Source organism: Phyllobates terribilis, unplaced genomic scaffold (genome assembly GCF_046119375.1).
Source record: "Phyllobates terribilis strain yellow unplaced genomic scaffold, ASM4611937v1 Scaffold_2__4_contigs__length_985480577, whole genome shotgun sequence".
Classification (NCBI taxonomy): Eukaryota; Metazoa; Chordata; class Amphibia; order Anura; family Dendrobatidae; genus Phyllobates; species Phyllobates terribilis.
Window position 1 is genome coordinate 943,607,722 of NW_027362762.1, and position 13,657 is coordinate 943,621,378.

General features: G+C 43.3%; 1 protein-coding gene across 2 annotated transcripts in view; it reads right to left on the reverse strand.

The window, feature by feature from the left end:
• Positions 1-13,657, reverse strand: part of TMPRSS2 (transmembrane serine protease 2) — a 42,738-nt gene that overhangs the window by 16,369 nt on the left and 12,712 nt on the right. The gene's annotated exons all lie outside the window — the stretch shown is intronic.

Consider the following 13,657-nt stretch of genomic DNA (forward strand, 5'->3'; position numbering starts at 1 on the left):
ATAGATTTGCACTCTAAGGGGGTCCTGAGTGGGTCCATTTAGTTGAAATGGTCCTATAGCTGATATTTTGGAACATGTCTGACAGTTCATGAGAAGAGTCCTCGGGGACTACTGCCACGGGTACGGAGATGAGGACTATGTTTTTGGGGTAGATTAAAGCCGGCCACAGATGTAGACAAGAAATGTGAATGGGGTGGGGTGTAACAATTAAACTTGTGGCCTGAAAACATTTTTTATGCCTCCTATTGGAGGTAGCTGTTCTGCAAGTCAAGACGACCGAGGACTATAGTCAAGGAGACATTCTTGTCCTTCTGGAGGAGAGCTAATTTGCATACTCTCTTCACCATTCATATTCACCTTGTGTGGCATATTTTTAGAAGGAAGGAAGGCAACAGCCATGCTTTTCAAATCCAAGACAACGCCTTTCAGTACTTAGGTTTAGTTTTTAATTTTTTGGAAGAAGGGCAAAGGTAAATGTAACTGCTTTTCGGGTAATTTATTTCTTTCCATACATGGGTGCTGCTTATACAGCTAATTGTCCTGATACAGATCTGCAGCTTTGTTGTTTCAGTCAATAATGAAAAGCCATTTTGCAAATAAATGCTCAATAAATAACCAATTACCTAAATGACCTGGAAAATGAGGTAGTGAAGCAACAACATAAACACCCACACAGAAATACTGCACCCAGAGCACAAGCTAGACGATGTATTCACATCCAAAATTGTGAGAAAAAAAATATATAATAAAAAAAAAAAAAGGTAATATAAAAACTAAACACAATCAAATAAAATGTAAGCAAAATTGTAAAAAACTTCGGAGAGCGAAATACAAGGATAAAAGTCTTCACATAACTTTGTTTTCTCCTAGTCAAAGTCAGAAGTGACGACCTTCGACTATCACAGGATTTTTGATGGTGCCACCTAAGAAGATAACAGAATAGTAAATGGCACATGGTAGGTTTGGGGGCATAGATTTGGCCAGAGGATCCATGAGGTCCAAGTGACGTAGTAAATTAAAATCTTGTATTTTAGGATCAGAGCAGCCATTATTAATAGTTCTATAATACAAAAAGTGAAGTAATGTTACAGATAGTCTCGGCTTATGTGTCTCCATAGTAATAGACTGCAAACAAATCCTGCGTAGTCTGTTGCTGCCGTCACAATCTATCAATCTGTTTCCTATTTCTTGGCAATTTTCTATGTGTGGTTGGGAGCGATTATTGTAGGGAAAATGTTCAGATTGAAAATAAAGGGAAAATAGTCTAACGCAGGCGCAGTGTGACTAAGAGACAGGAGACCATACTGGCGTAGCAAGATGATTTCACCCTGGTTTAGGGAAGTAACATTATTATGTTTTGGTGTGGCGAGCCTTTATAGAGAAGGGGATGTATTGAATGAGTATAGCTCTCTGCAGGATGACTGGATCTTCTCCTGATGAACCAACCACTAACGGGGAAACGCGTCGAGAAGTACCGGGGGTAACCCAATGCTTTTGCAAAGATAAGTTAATCTTCTAATTCCCTATATGTTATGTTGCTACTATGTAATGGCAGACGTGGCAGCGATATCTGCCTGCCACTTCAAATAACTGTGGGTCTACCAGCTTAGGGAACCACAGGGGCACTGCATTTAAAATAGTGTATGTTAATAGTGTTTGAGCCTATCTTGCGGGTTGCACCCCTGATATGTTGTCTTGTGTCATCTATGGTCTGGGGGATAAGATTAGTATGATCTATTAGCATCAGACATGCACCCCCCCGGCTACATCTTCCTGCTGCTTTTAAAACAAGCGATTTATGCATTTAAGGATTTTTCGTGTTGAAACCTCACACTAATATATTGTATATCCAGTGGCAAAAAATTCTGTTTATCGCCTCTGGCGGGAGTGTGGGGGAAGGGACCGCATAGGGTCAGTATCTATATAACTACCTGCACTAAGTCACTTTTTTATGGGTACCTTTTTCATGTTGTATGTGTCATGTTGTGATTATTAAAGATTATCTTTTATGAAAAAGGGTTGTGTCAGGATCTAGGCCTGGAATCTGTTGTTTTTTTTGCCCTTAGTTAACATGGATCTTTATGTTTCACATCGGCCATCTTGCTTCCTGCCAAAGCTATATATAAAGTCGGCACCTGTTCTGTTTCCTTGCTTGTGTATTATGTTGTGGACCTTGTTCTTCTGCAGTCTCAAGCCTGGACTTACGATCCCTGTTAGTCCTTTCCTAACGGCGGAGTCCTCTGCCGACCTGCACGTCTGGATCCCCGCCTGGTGACCGAGTGATTGCCAACACCCGACTTCAGAAATCTCCGACCTGACTACACCTGCGGTTATGCAAGAACTCCCGCCAGCTTGTGTTCCTCTGCTCTGCAAGAGAGTCTGTCAGTGCCGGACATCTTGGTGCTCTTATTGCTCAGTGACTTTGCATGATGTATTGCCGAGTGTAAGCTCTGCCGCTATTGTCTGTTGGATTGGCTAAAGACTCGTCTGAACTTCTATGCCGTATTGCATTTTACAATATCGCTTGTTTAAACCTTGTGTCTGCAGTCTCTTTGGCCTAGCCACTGGTGTCCAGTTGTATCCACTAGTATCGTGACAGGATACACAAGCCACTAAAATGGATGCCGCTTGGTCAGAGACTTTGGACTTGCGTGTTAAGAAGCTTAATAATATCACTGCCGCTGTACACGCTGAGATGCAGACATGGAAGAGCAGAATAGAAGGCCTAGAGGGTCAAACTAATCATGATGTGCAAGAACTTAGTCAGACCATTCAGGAATTGCGTGCCCAGGTTGCGGCCCTGGAAGCACAGCCCCAGACTTCAGTCCCTGCCATCCCCAAACTACCGCCATTCAGGTTTGGTGACGACCGAGACAAGTACCATGGATTTCTGAACCAGTGTAGTTTATTTTTTGCTGCACATGCCACACAGTTTCCTATGGATCGATCCAAAGTATTGACTATCATCATGTTGCTGACTAACAAGGCTCTTGCCTGGGCAAACCCCTTGATAGAATCGCAGGATGCGTGTCTGAATGACTTTAATATGTTTAATCACCGCCATGGGGCAGATGTTTGACGATCCAAACCGTAGCCTTACAGCGGAGACGGCCCTGCTGAACTTGCATCAAGGTAAACGCCCAGTGACTGAGTATGCTATGGATTTTAGAAGGTGGGCCCAGGATACCCCCTGGAATAGTGCAGCAAAGTACTCAATATTCAAGAAGGGGTTGTCCAGTTCTATCAAGGATGAGCTTGCACGTGCGTAGGCCCCCACCGCTCTAGGCGACTTCATCAATCATTGTATTCGCCTAGATGCTCGCATCTCCGAACGAAGACTAGAGAGGTGGTCTGAGATGAACCGCAGCAATAAATCGCTTCTTCCTTTTCTTCCCAAGGAGATTCTGGATCCAGGTCCACAGGAGTCTGCACCCGAACCGATGCAGGTAAATTCTCTATGAAGTCGAGCAAGTGACGAATGGAAGGAATTTCGTTTAAAGGAGAATTTATGTTTCTACTGCGGGAAGTCAGGACATTTTATTATCAATTGTCCCAGTCGTTCTCGCAGAATAACCGCAGCCATGGTAGAACGCGACTTCTTAGACTCACGCTCAGTGGTTTCCGAACCAGGGCCACCCGGAATTGCAGCAGCTGTTCCGGACTATGACTTTTCAGACATGAACTCTGTTACATCAGAAACGGTGCTACCTATCAATGCTGTTATTTTGTCTTCTGCAGTTTCAGACCCCTACAGTAAGAAAAAAGACTCACATTGCTATCTCCCTATCAAGATCTGAATTGACTCACTTTGCATGAACAGTTCCGCCATGATAGATTCTGGGGCAAGCGGTAACTTCATGGACACCTCTTTTGCTAAGGAATATGGAATCCGATCACAGAAAAGAGCATCTTCTATTCTGATGGATGGCTCTCCTTTGGCCTCGGGGCCAGTGGACCTGCAGACTGAGCCCCTGAAGATTCTCATGGGAGATAACCACCAGGAGAAATTGCCCTTCTTTTGGATTTCCTCCCCACACTTCCCTATTATCTTGGGTTTACCCTGGTTGCAGGCTCAGAATCCCATTATTGACTGGGAGACCAAGAGATTGCGCTTCCCAGCTAGGGAGGTAATTTCTGGGGATTTGAGTGGACCATCTTCAGGCGACCCATCTTCGGACTTAAGGTAGCAGTTTATAAAGAATTTTCGGATGTGTGCGATAAAAAGAATGCAGACAAGTTGCCACCACATCGCCCTTATGATTGTCCAATCGAGCTCCTACCTACTGCTGCCATTCCCTTTGGAAATATTTATCTTTTGTCCGGTCCTGAGTTCAAGACCCTCAAAGAATACATTGATGAGAATCTGTCCAAGGGGTTCATACGCCCCTCGTCCTCTCCAGTCGGCGCACCCATCTTTTTCGTTAAAAAGAAGGATGGATCCCTCAGACCCTGTGTTGACTACCGGGAAATTAACCATCAAGAACCGCTACCCCCTGCCATTAATTCCGGAGCTTCTCGAGAGAGTCCGTCAGGCCAAGGTCTTTTCAAAATTGGACCTACGCGGGGCATATAATCTAGGTCGTATAAGACCTGGAGACGAATGGAAGACAGCATTTAGGTCTTTGATATGGACACTTTGAGTATCTGGTCATGCCATTTGGACTTTGTAATGCCCCAGTGACCTTCCAACATCTAGTAAATGATATCTTTAGAGATATTCTTGATCTTTTTGTCGTAATCTATCTGGATGACATTCTGATTTTTTCTAGCTCCATAGAGGAACATCAGCAACATGTCAAGACTGTCTTGCAGTGTTTGAGGGAACACCATCTATACATCAAGTAGGGAAATGTGAATTTCACAAGACTGAGGTCCAGTTCTTAGGATATGTAATTTCTCCATGGGGTCTGAGTATGGATAACAGTAAGATCAAGGCGATTCAGGAGTGGCCGATTCCCAAGAACGTCAAGGAGGTCCAGCGTTTCATCGGGTTTGCTAACTTTTACAGACGCTTTATCAAGAACTTCTCTGACATAATCTCGCCCATCACCCAGCTGACACAGAAGAAGACAGCGTTTATTTGGTCCCCTCAAACCCAAGAAGCATTCTCTCTGCTCAAGATCAAGTTCACATCGGCACCAATACTGATCCACCCTGATCCGGAACTCGCCTTCATTATTGAAGTAGATGCCTCAAACTGTGCCGTCGGGGCTATACTGTCCCAAAGAACAGGTGAAAATAACTTATTTCATCCTTGTGCTTTCCTTTCCAAGCGACTGTCTCCAGCCGAAAAAAACTGCGATGTAGGAAATAAAGAACTACTGGCTATCATCGCTGCCTTCAAGGAGTGGAGACATCTTCTCCAAGGAGCTTCACAGCCGATCATTGTCCTCACGGATCATAGCAGCCTTGAGTTTATCAGGTCAGCAAGATGTCTGACCCCACAACAGGCCCGCTGGAGTCTTTTCCTTAACCAATTCAATTTTACAATATCTTATAGACCAGGTTCTTGCAATGGAAATGCAGATGCTTTATCTCGGATGTACTCCACTGATGCTGTTCCAGATGCTCCACTTAAGACCATACTTTCTGATCGCAATTTTGTAGGTGTCATTCATAATCAAGATTTGTTGCAGGTCATCAAAGAGGCTTACAACTTGGACTCTTTCCTGTCTCAGCCGTCTGATGAGGCAAGCCTTCTTTTTAGGAATGTAGTTTGGACCCGGGAAAGGCGCCTCTACATTCCTGAGACCGTGAGGCTAAGAGTGTTGAGATTGGTTCAGGACTCTAAAGTTGCAGGGCACAGAGGAATTCAGAAGACTCAAGAATTCTTATCTAGCTTCTTCTGGTGGCCAGGTTTTCGGAAGGATGTTCAGAAGTACGTTTCATCTTGTGAGGTATGTGCTAAATTCAAGATCCCACGTGCCTCCCCTACAGGTCTGCTACAGCCTTTGCCGGTGCCGTCTCGCCCGTGGGGGTCCATTTCCATGGACTTTATTGTGGAACTGCCCACTTCCGAGGGAAAGAGTATGATTTTGGTGGTGGTCGATCGCCTGACCAAGGCTGCCCATTTCATCCCTTGCTCCGGCTTACCCTCTGCGAAGGACACTACTGACCTAATCATCCAGAACATCTTTCGTTTGCACGGGGTTCCGGATGAAGTTGTTTCTGACTGTAGAGTTCAATTTACTTCAAAGTTCTGGTGAAGCTTTTGTTCGGCATTAGGTATTGAGGTTAATTTATCTTCTGCTTTCCACCCACAGTCCAACGGACAGACAGAACGTACCAATCAAACATTGGAGCAATACCTTCGCTGTTACATTTGCCACTTACAAGATGATTGGGTAAGACTACTCCCATTGGCTGAATTTTCATATAATAATGCCCAGAGTGCTTCCACCAAGCAGTCGCCATTCTACGCTAACTTGGGATATCACCCTAACATTCTTCCCAGATTACCGGTAGATACATCTTTACCAGCAGTTGCCGACAGGATCTCTTCACTTCAGCAGAACCTTGAACTTCTGAAAGATACTTTGGTTTCCGCACAAGATAGGTACAAGAAGGCAGCTGACAGATTTCGCAAACCAACACCAACGTTCAAGGTAGGAGATTTAGACTGGTTGTCCACAAAAAATTTAAAGATGAAGATCCCTTCCCCTAAGTTGGGACAGAAGTACATAGGTCCTTATAGGATCAGTGGGTTGGCAGGTGCTGTTGCCTGTCGCTTAAAACTCCCAAGAACAATGAGGATATATCCTGTCTTTCATACTTCCTTACTTAAGGCTGTAGTACCAAATCCTTTTCCAGGACGTTCATCTCCTCCTCCCGATCTCATTCTCGTGGATGGTCAAGAACAGTTTATCGTTGAGAGGATTCTGGACTCGAGAATCTGCAGAAATCGATTGCAGTACTTGATTAAATGGCAAAGCTATTCTTCAGAGGAGAATTCCTGGGAACCCGTGGATAATATTAATGCCTCCTGATTGATTGAGCAGTTCCATCAAAGGTACCCTGGCAAGCCTGGTCTGGGATCGTCCTGAGGCTGTTCTTGAGGTGGGAGTAATGTCAGGATCTAGGCCTGGAATCTGTTGTTTTTTTTGCCCTTAGTTAACATGGATCTTTATGTTTCACATCGGCCATCTTGCTTCCTGCCAAAGCTATAAATAAAGTCGGCACCTGTTCTGTTTCCTTGCTTGTGTATTATGTTGTGGACCTTGTTCTTCTGCAGTCTCAAGCCTGGACTTACGATCCCTGTTAGTCCTTTCCTAATGGCGGAGTCCTCTGCCGACCTGCATGTCTGGATCCCCGCCTGGTGACCGAGTGATTGCTAACACCCAACTTCAGAAATCTCCGACCTGACTACACCTGCGGTTGTTCAAGAACTTCCGCCAGCTTGTGTTCCTCTGCTCTGCAAGAGAGTCTGTCAGTGCCGGACATCTTGGTGCTCTCATTGCTCAGTGACTTTGCATGCTGTATTGCCGAATGTAAGCTCTACCGCTATTGTCTGTTGGATTGGCTAAAGACTCGTCTGAACTTCTATGCTGTATTGCATTTAAATCATCAATACAATATCGCTTGTTTAAACCTTGTGTCTGCAGTCTCTTTGACCTAGCCACTGGTGTCCAGTTGTATCCACTAGTATCGTGACAGGTTGTTTGCGTTAGATGTTAGGGAAAATGTTCCCACATTATAATTTCAAGATTCTGTCTATCTAACATCTAATGGGGGGTCCGATCACTGGGACCCCAAATGATCAATACAAAAAAAAAAAATGATCCCAAGATCGGGGCTCTGGAACCATGAGAATGTGCCTTTGCAGCCCCGTCCTGAACATAGCGGAGGTGCTCATGCTTGGCCTCCACTCCAATCGTTGTCAAGAGGGGTGTTCAAGCACATTATAACTGCAACACAAGATGATTTAGGTTCTTATCGCTGGAGTCCTTAATAATCAATAATAAAAAAAAAATAAAAAAAAAATCATCCCAATATTGGGGCTCTGGAATCAAGAGAATGTGGCTTTGCAGCTCCCTCCTGAATGTAACGGAGGTGCTCATGCTTGGCCTCTGCTCCATTCGTTGTCAACGGGACTTTTCAAGCACAGCACTCGGCTATTTTCATCAGCCCTGGAGACAATTAATGAAGCCGAGGCCAAGCATAAGCATCTCTGCTCTTTTCAGGATAGGGCAACAGAACCCCATTACCAGCAAATGGACCCCCAAGGATCAGCAGGTTATAGGTAATAACTTGATATTGTTGGGACTATCCTTTTAAAACTACCCACAATTTCGGTGGGACTGGATGACTCCCCCATGTCAGATGTTGCCAGGACAAAGACGGATCGGGTGTGTAGAATTTAACCCCCTGAACCTTTCTTTTTCTCCCTAGAAGCAATTACTAGAGGGGGTCATAGTTTTAAACAGTTCCAAATTTTTGAGACTATCACAATTTTTCAGTTACAATCCTGGCAAATTCCAAGCTTTCTCGAGCTGAAAAGGGGGCATGGTTCATGTAAGGGCATTCCCAGGTGGGACTATTCAATGTATCTGAGCACTTTTCATTCTGGATAGATGTATGTGAAGGAAAGAGGAATTACTCGTTATTTGACAAAGACAACAAATGGAGACATGTATAAGACAAAGCAAACAGAAAACCTGAAATCTGCTTGCAGCAAATGTATTGTTTTCTCGGAATGCAAAGCAGAAGAAAATTTCCAGTCAGTTACATGTTGGTTTTATATTTGAGTAGCATTTAGGAAAACGGAAAAAAAATCTGAGTCGCCTATTTACAGATGGAGGAAGTTTAGAAGACTCAAATGTGAATTTACATACTCCGAAAGGAAGTCACCGGGAGAGATAATTTGCCTTGTCTTTTTATCAGCACCTAAGTTACACCCACGCAACTCCCCTTGATGACTCATAACAGGGCTGGTCATGGGATGTGACTTCAGGTTCGGAAAATTATGAGATTCCCAACCTTCATGCTTGAAGATCACAGGCGTTCAGTATTAACGTCATATTTTTATCGTGATTTTACCTTTTCATAAATAGAAAACATGGCATGGCTATTGTCAGCTATCTGATTACTATTAATTTGGGGCTGATTGACATGTCTCACAGTTATGAAAAAATATGCATATTCTTCCCCTATTAGCCCTGAAGTTGAAAATGTATATCTCGTCAATATCGGATTGACACAAACACCAATATTCATATCTGACCATCGGCACTGAACCGTCTAGTTGCAGAAGTCCAGTTTCCTCTGAAGAGAACAAGAGTTACCTCTAAAGGTGATTTTCGCTTCCCATCCTCTCAAATCTACAAATCTCAGACTTCCTGACTTCTTCCCACAATAGATATCCTGTTTTCATTATATGGTCACCGTAGGCAGTCTCAGCCTCAAAGGGAGTTTTAATTAGTTTTATTACTTCTTAGCTATAGGTAATTTACTCTCTTCCCATATGTTGAACATGTGGTCATATTACTAAAAGGGTTTTAGATTGTAAGCTCCTTCTGGAGTGGACTTTGTGGGAGAGAGGAGGGGGTTGAGGTGAATGCTTCTTCCCTGGAGAGGCCTTATGGATTTCAATTTTTCTCTGATGGTCTTTAACTAGGGGGTGGTGCTTATAGGGTGTTCATGGGCGTGTTTTTAGGCTGCTCTGCATAATAAGCCGCACCTCTATGGCAAAGATCATACAAATTTGAAGTGAATAGAAAGACACATACCTCAGGAACCATATGGCAGGTGTAAAAATAAAAAAGTGGAATACTCAAGAGAGTAACCGGAATAAAGTAAGAGAAAAAACTGAACACTTTTAACCTGGTGACATGTTCTCTTTAAGTGGAAACAATACCATAAGGCTGCCATGGGGCCAGTGGAGAAAGGACGGCTCCTACTTCAGGTTTGCCCCATTCCTTCGGACCTAGGAATTTAGCCTGCATAGGGCTACCTCTCTCCATGGGCGCCAAGTTGGCAAACATGAGTGGAAGCAGCAAATGAGAGCACCCTTGTTTCCTACAAGTAATGTACCCTCCGGTCAAGAAGTTCTCAAGATGTGGCAGCATGCAATTCTGTGTCAAAGGAGATAGTTAAATTTATACTACATTGCAATGTCTCTACGTACGGCGCAAGTCCCTAGTGGAGTTAAAATAAAAAAAAATGAATAGGAAAAAGGAATAGTTTAAAAATAGAAAAATAAAAAAAAAAGTTGACATCACCACCTTTTTCCTTGTTCTACAAATTAAAAAAAAACATTAAAATAAAAAAAACATTAAAAATGTCATATATACACCAAAATGTTACCAGTAAAAATAGAAAATCTAACAAAACCAAGACCTCACACAGCTCAATTGGCCGAAAAATAATAATAATAAAAAAAAAAAAAAAACGGCTGTCAGAAAATGGTGACACTGCAATTTTTTTTATTACATTTATTTAAAAAAAATAAGTAAAATATAAAATAATATTTATTATGGCTGTAACTGGATGGACCTGCAGCATAAAGTTAGCAGGTAATTTTTACTGCAAAGTGAACACCATAAAAAAAACAAAACCCAAGCAACCATGGTGGAATGGTTTTCTTCATGCCATTCCAAAAAGTTTTGTTTTTTCCCCCCGACACTCAAAATTATAACTCGTCCTGGAAAAACAAAAGCCGAAATAAAACAAACAAACAATCCCTTGTATGACGAATGAATGCTAAAAATTAGGGCTCTCGTACAAATTTCATAGATGGCAGAAGAAACGACAAACCCGCCTCTGCTACATCTCTGCGCTGTTATTACCCAGAAACTGGAATGTGAATGTTATTTCCCTGTGAAGTTAATTGCTTTACTGTAGGAGCGCCGGTATTTAGCGCTTTACTGCAGGGGTTTTATAGACGTTGCATGTCAGGGTGAAAAATTTCTAGGTAACTATGCTGGGATGGAAATCGAGAACTAATGCAAAGTCACACGTGGCACTAATGTTGGCCGCAAAGGCTATCCTACAGAAAATATTTGGTATAAATGCCAACAAATGTGAAAAATTAATTTTGTAATATACATATATTTAAAAAGAATTGTTCCTGCGCCGCGTTAATTCACCTCGTTGACAGTGATAGCGCCCCCTAGTTTATCAGTTGCAGCGGAGTAATGACCACAGTCGCATCTGGCGCGACTGGGTCCGTCGGGTCAGGGGCCCGTCGACGCCAGCAGAAACTTCAGCATCCTCAAACGCACATCCAGTTGAAGTGTATCGCGGCACACAGACACATCGGGTCCGTGCGCCACAATACACGCTGCCAGCCAATCAGAGGCAGCTGCTGACATCGGTGTGCACATGATGGGGCGCATGGCGGTGATGTCACACGCTGAAGTCAGCTGCCGGCTTCACAATAGGACGCGCGTAGTGGGGGGAATTATGAGTATTTATTTATATTTTTAAATCAGTGACCATACAGTTCTGTTCACCATTATTGGCACCCCTTCATTTTTTTCCAGAGACTCTACAATATCTTCAGAAATAAATGTACCAAAGTCATAGCCTCAGGATTTTTTTAAATTAGTAGTCTAAAGTAATGCAACAATAAAACATTGAAATTGCAACATGGAAGTTGAAAAACAAAAGAAGAAACAGAATAACCAGCATGTGCAACAATAAAGGCCCCCCTAATTACTACTTGGTTGCACACCATTTGGCACTGATGACAGCCTCCAAACGTTTCTTGCAGCCATCTATAAGCCTCTTGCACTTGTGAGGGGTGTGTGGAGAAGGTCTACTCCACTCCCCTGTAGAACTGTACTGTTTTAGTAATTCTATGTATGTTTTAGTCATCTGAAAATGTGTTACTTTCAGGTACGGCCATTAGATGGCAGCAGAGGTACTGTTTGATACTACATTACCCTTATGTCAGTGGTACACAGGGTTAACTAGTTTGGGGGCCGCCCTCAGTGACAAGCTAGAGACTGAGGGATCTCTGGGAGTGAGATTCGGCCATTTTGGTTAGTTAAGAAGTAGCAGTGAGTAAGGACAGACGTGCTGAGAGCACAGAGAAGAAGTGAGACGGGTGTGTGTGGGAGAAACCAGGAGGATTAACAGGAACGGGCACACCACAGTATAATCTATACTCTAAAGGTCCATTTGTAGATCATGGCCTCTTCCAGCCGATAGGCAGTAACGGACGTGCCTGGACTAGGGATCCTCAGAAGCTAGGTAGTCCTTGCTAGAGTCAGGTATTGGGAGCCTTGGGTAGAAGCAGGAGCTTCCCAACGAGAAAGTCCAGAGGCAGTTTCCCCTAGGTCCGAGTCACACCGTGATTAGCACCATGTTGGGATTAAGACTGTGTTTTACCATCTGTGAATGCAACAAGTGTTGTACCTGTAATCCCCTGTTACTAAGGCCGCGCTGAAGAAGTAAATCAGACAGTTTTGTTTTTAAAAGAACGGTGTCGTCTTTCATTCACATCACAGAGGATCTGCACCCGTCCGAACCCAGGATGAAAGTGAGAGAAGACTTCTACAGCATACAGCCCAAAGTACAGCACCCCACACACACCCAGGGACAAGCACGTCCCCATATTTCTGTAGCCGGCCGGGGTGATGAATACACCGTGACACTTGCCAATGACTACCACCCTACCCCCTGTTACACACTTCTCAGCTGGAATTTTCTCCCACTCTTCCTTTGCAGTTTGTTCGAGCTCTTGAATGTTTGCAGGTTTCTTTCTCCCAATGGCAGATTTCAGCTCAGCCTAAAGATTTTCAATGGGATTGAGGTCAGGACTCATTGCTGGCCATTTTAAAACAGTCCATTTTTCTTTTTCAACCATTCCTGTGTACTTTTGCATATGTGCTTTGGGTTATAGTCTTGCTGAAGGACCCATGATCTTCGACTCAAACCAAGTTTTCTTACACTGGGTAGGACATTTCACTCTAAAATCTCTTGATAATTCTCTGATTTCATGATTCCTGTGATATGGTCAAGGCCTCCAGTACCGGATGCAGTAAAGCAACCGCACAGGATTATGGATCCTCCACCATGCTTAACTGTTGGCAAGATGTTCTTTTCCTTATTTGCTTCACTGCTCCATCTGTAAACAAACTATTGCTTTGCATTGCCAAAAAGCTATATGTTTGTTTCAAGCTCTATGTTTGTTTCATCTGTCCACAGAACATTTTCCCAGAAAGATTGTGGTTTGTCAATGTACTCTTTGGCAAAGATAAGTCGTTCCCTTTTATGTCTTTTCTTCAGCAATGGTTTCTTTCTTGGCCTTCACCCATAAAGCTGTGCTTAGTTTAGTGTGTGGCGTATGGTACTTGTTGAAACCATGACCCCAGACTGTTCCAGGTTGGCCTTCAGGTCTTTGGATATTTAACGTGGTGTTTTTTCCACCATTCATACCAACCTTTGAAGACATCTCTTGCCAATTTTCCTCTTTCCCCCACGTCCAGGGAGGTTCTTGACGGTTCCATACTTAGCAAACTTCTTAATAACAACATTGCACACGGTTGAAACTGGGATACCAAGGTCTTTGGAAAAGGCCTTATGCTCTTTGAAATCTCGTGTTTGCTAATAATATCAGTTCTGATGTCCTTAGACAGTTCCTTTGTCTTCACTATTGTGACAAAGGACAGAGCCTACCATGTGGCTTTTTAAAACACTGAAGTCATCATTCATT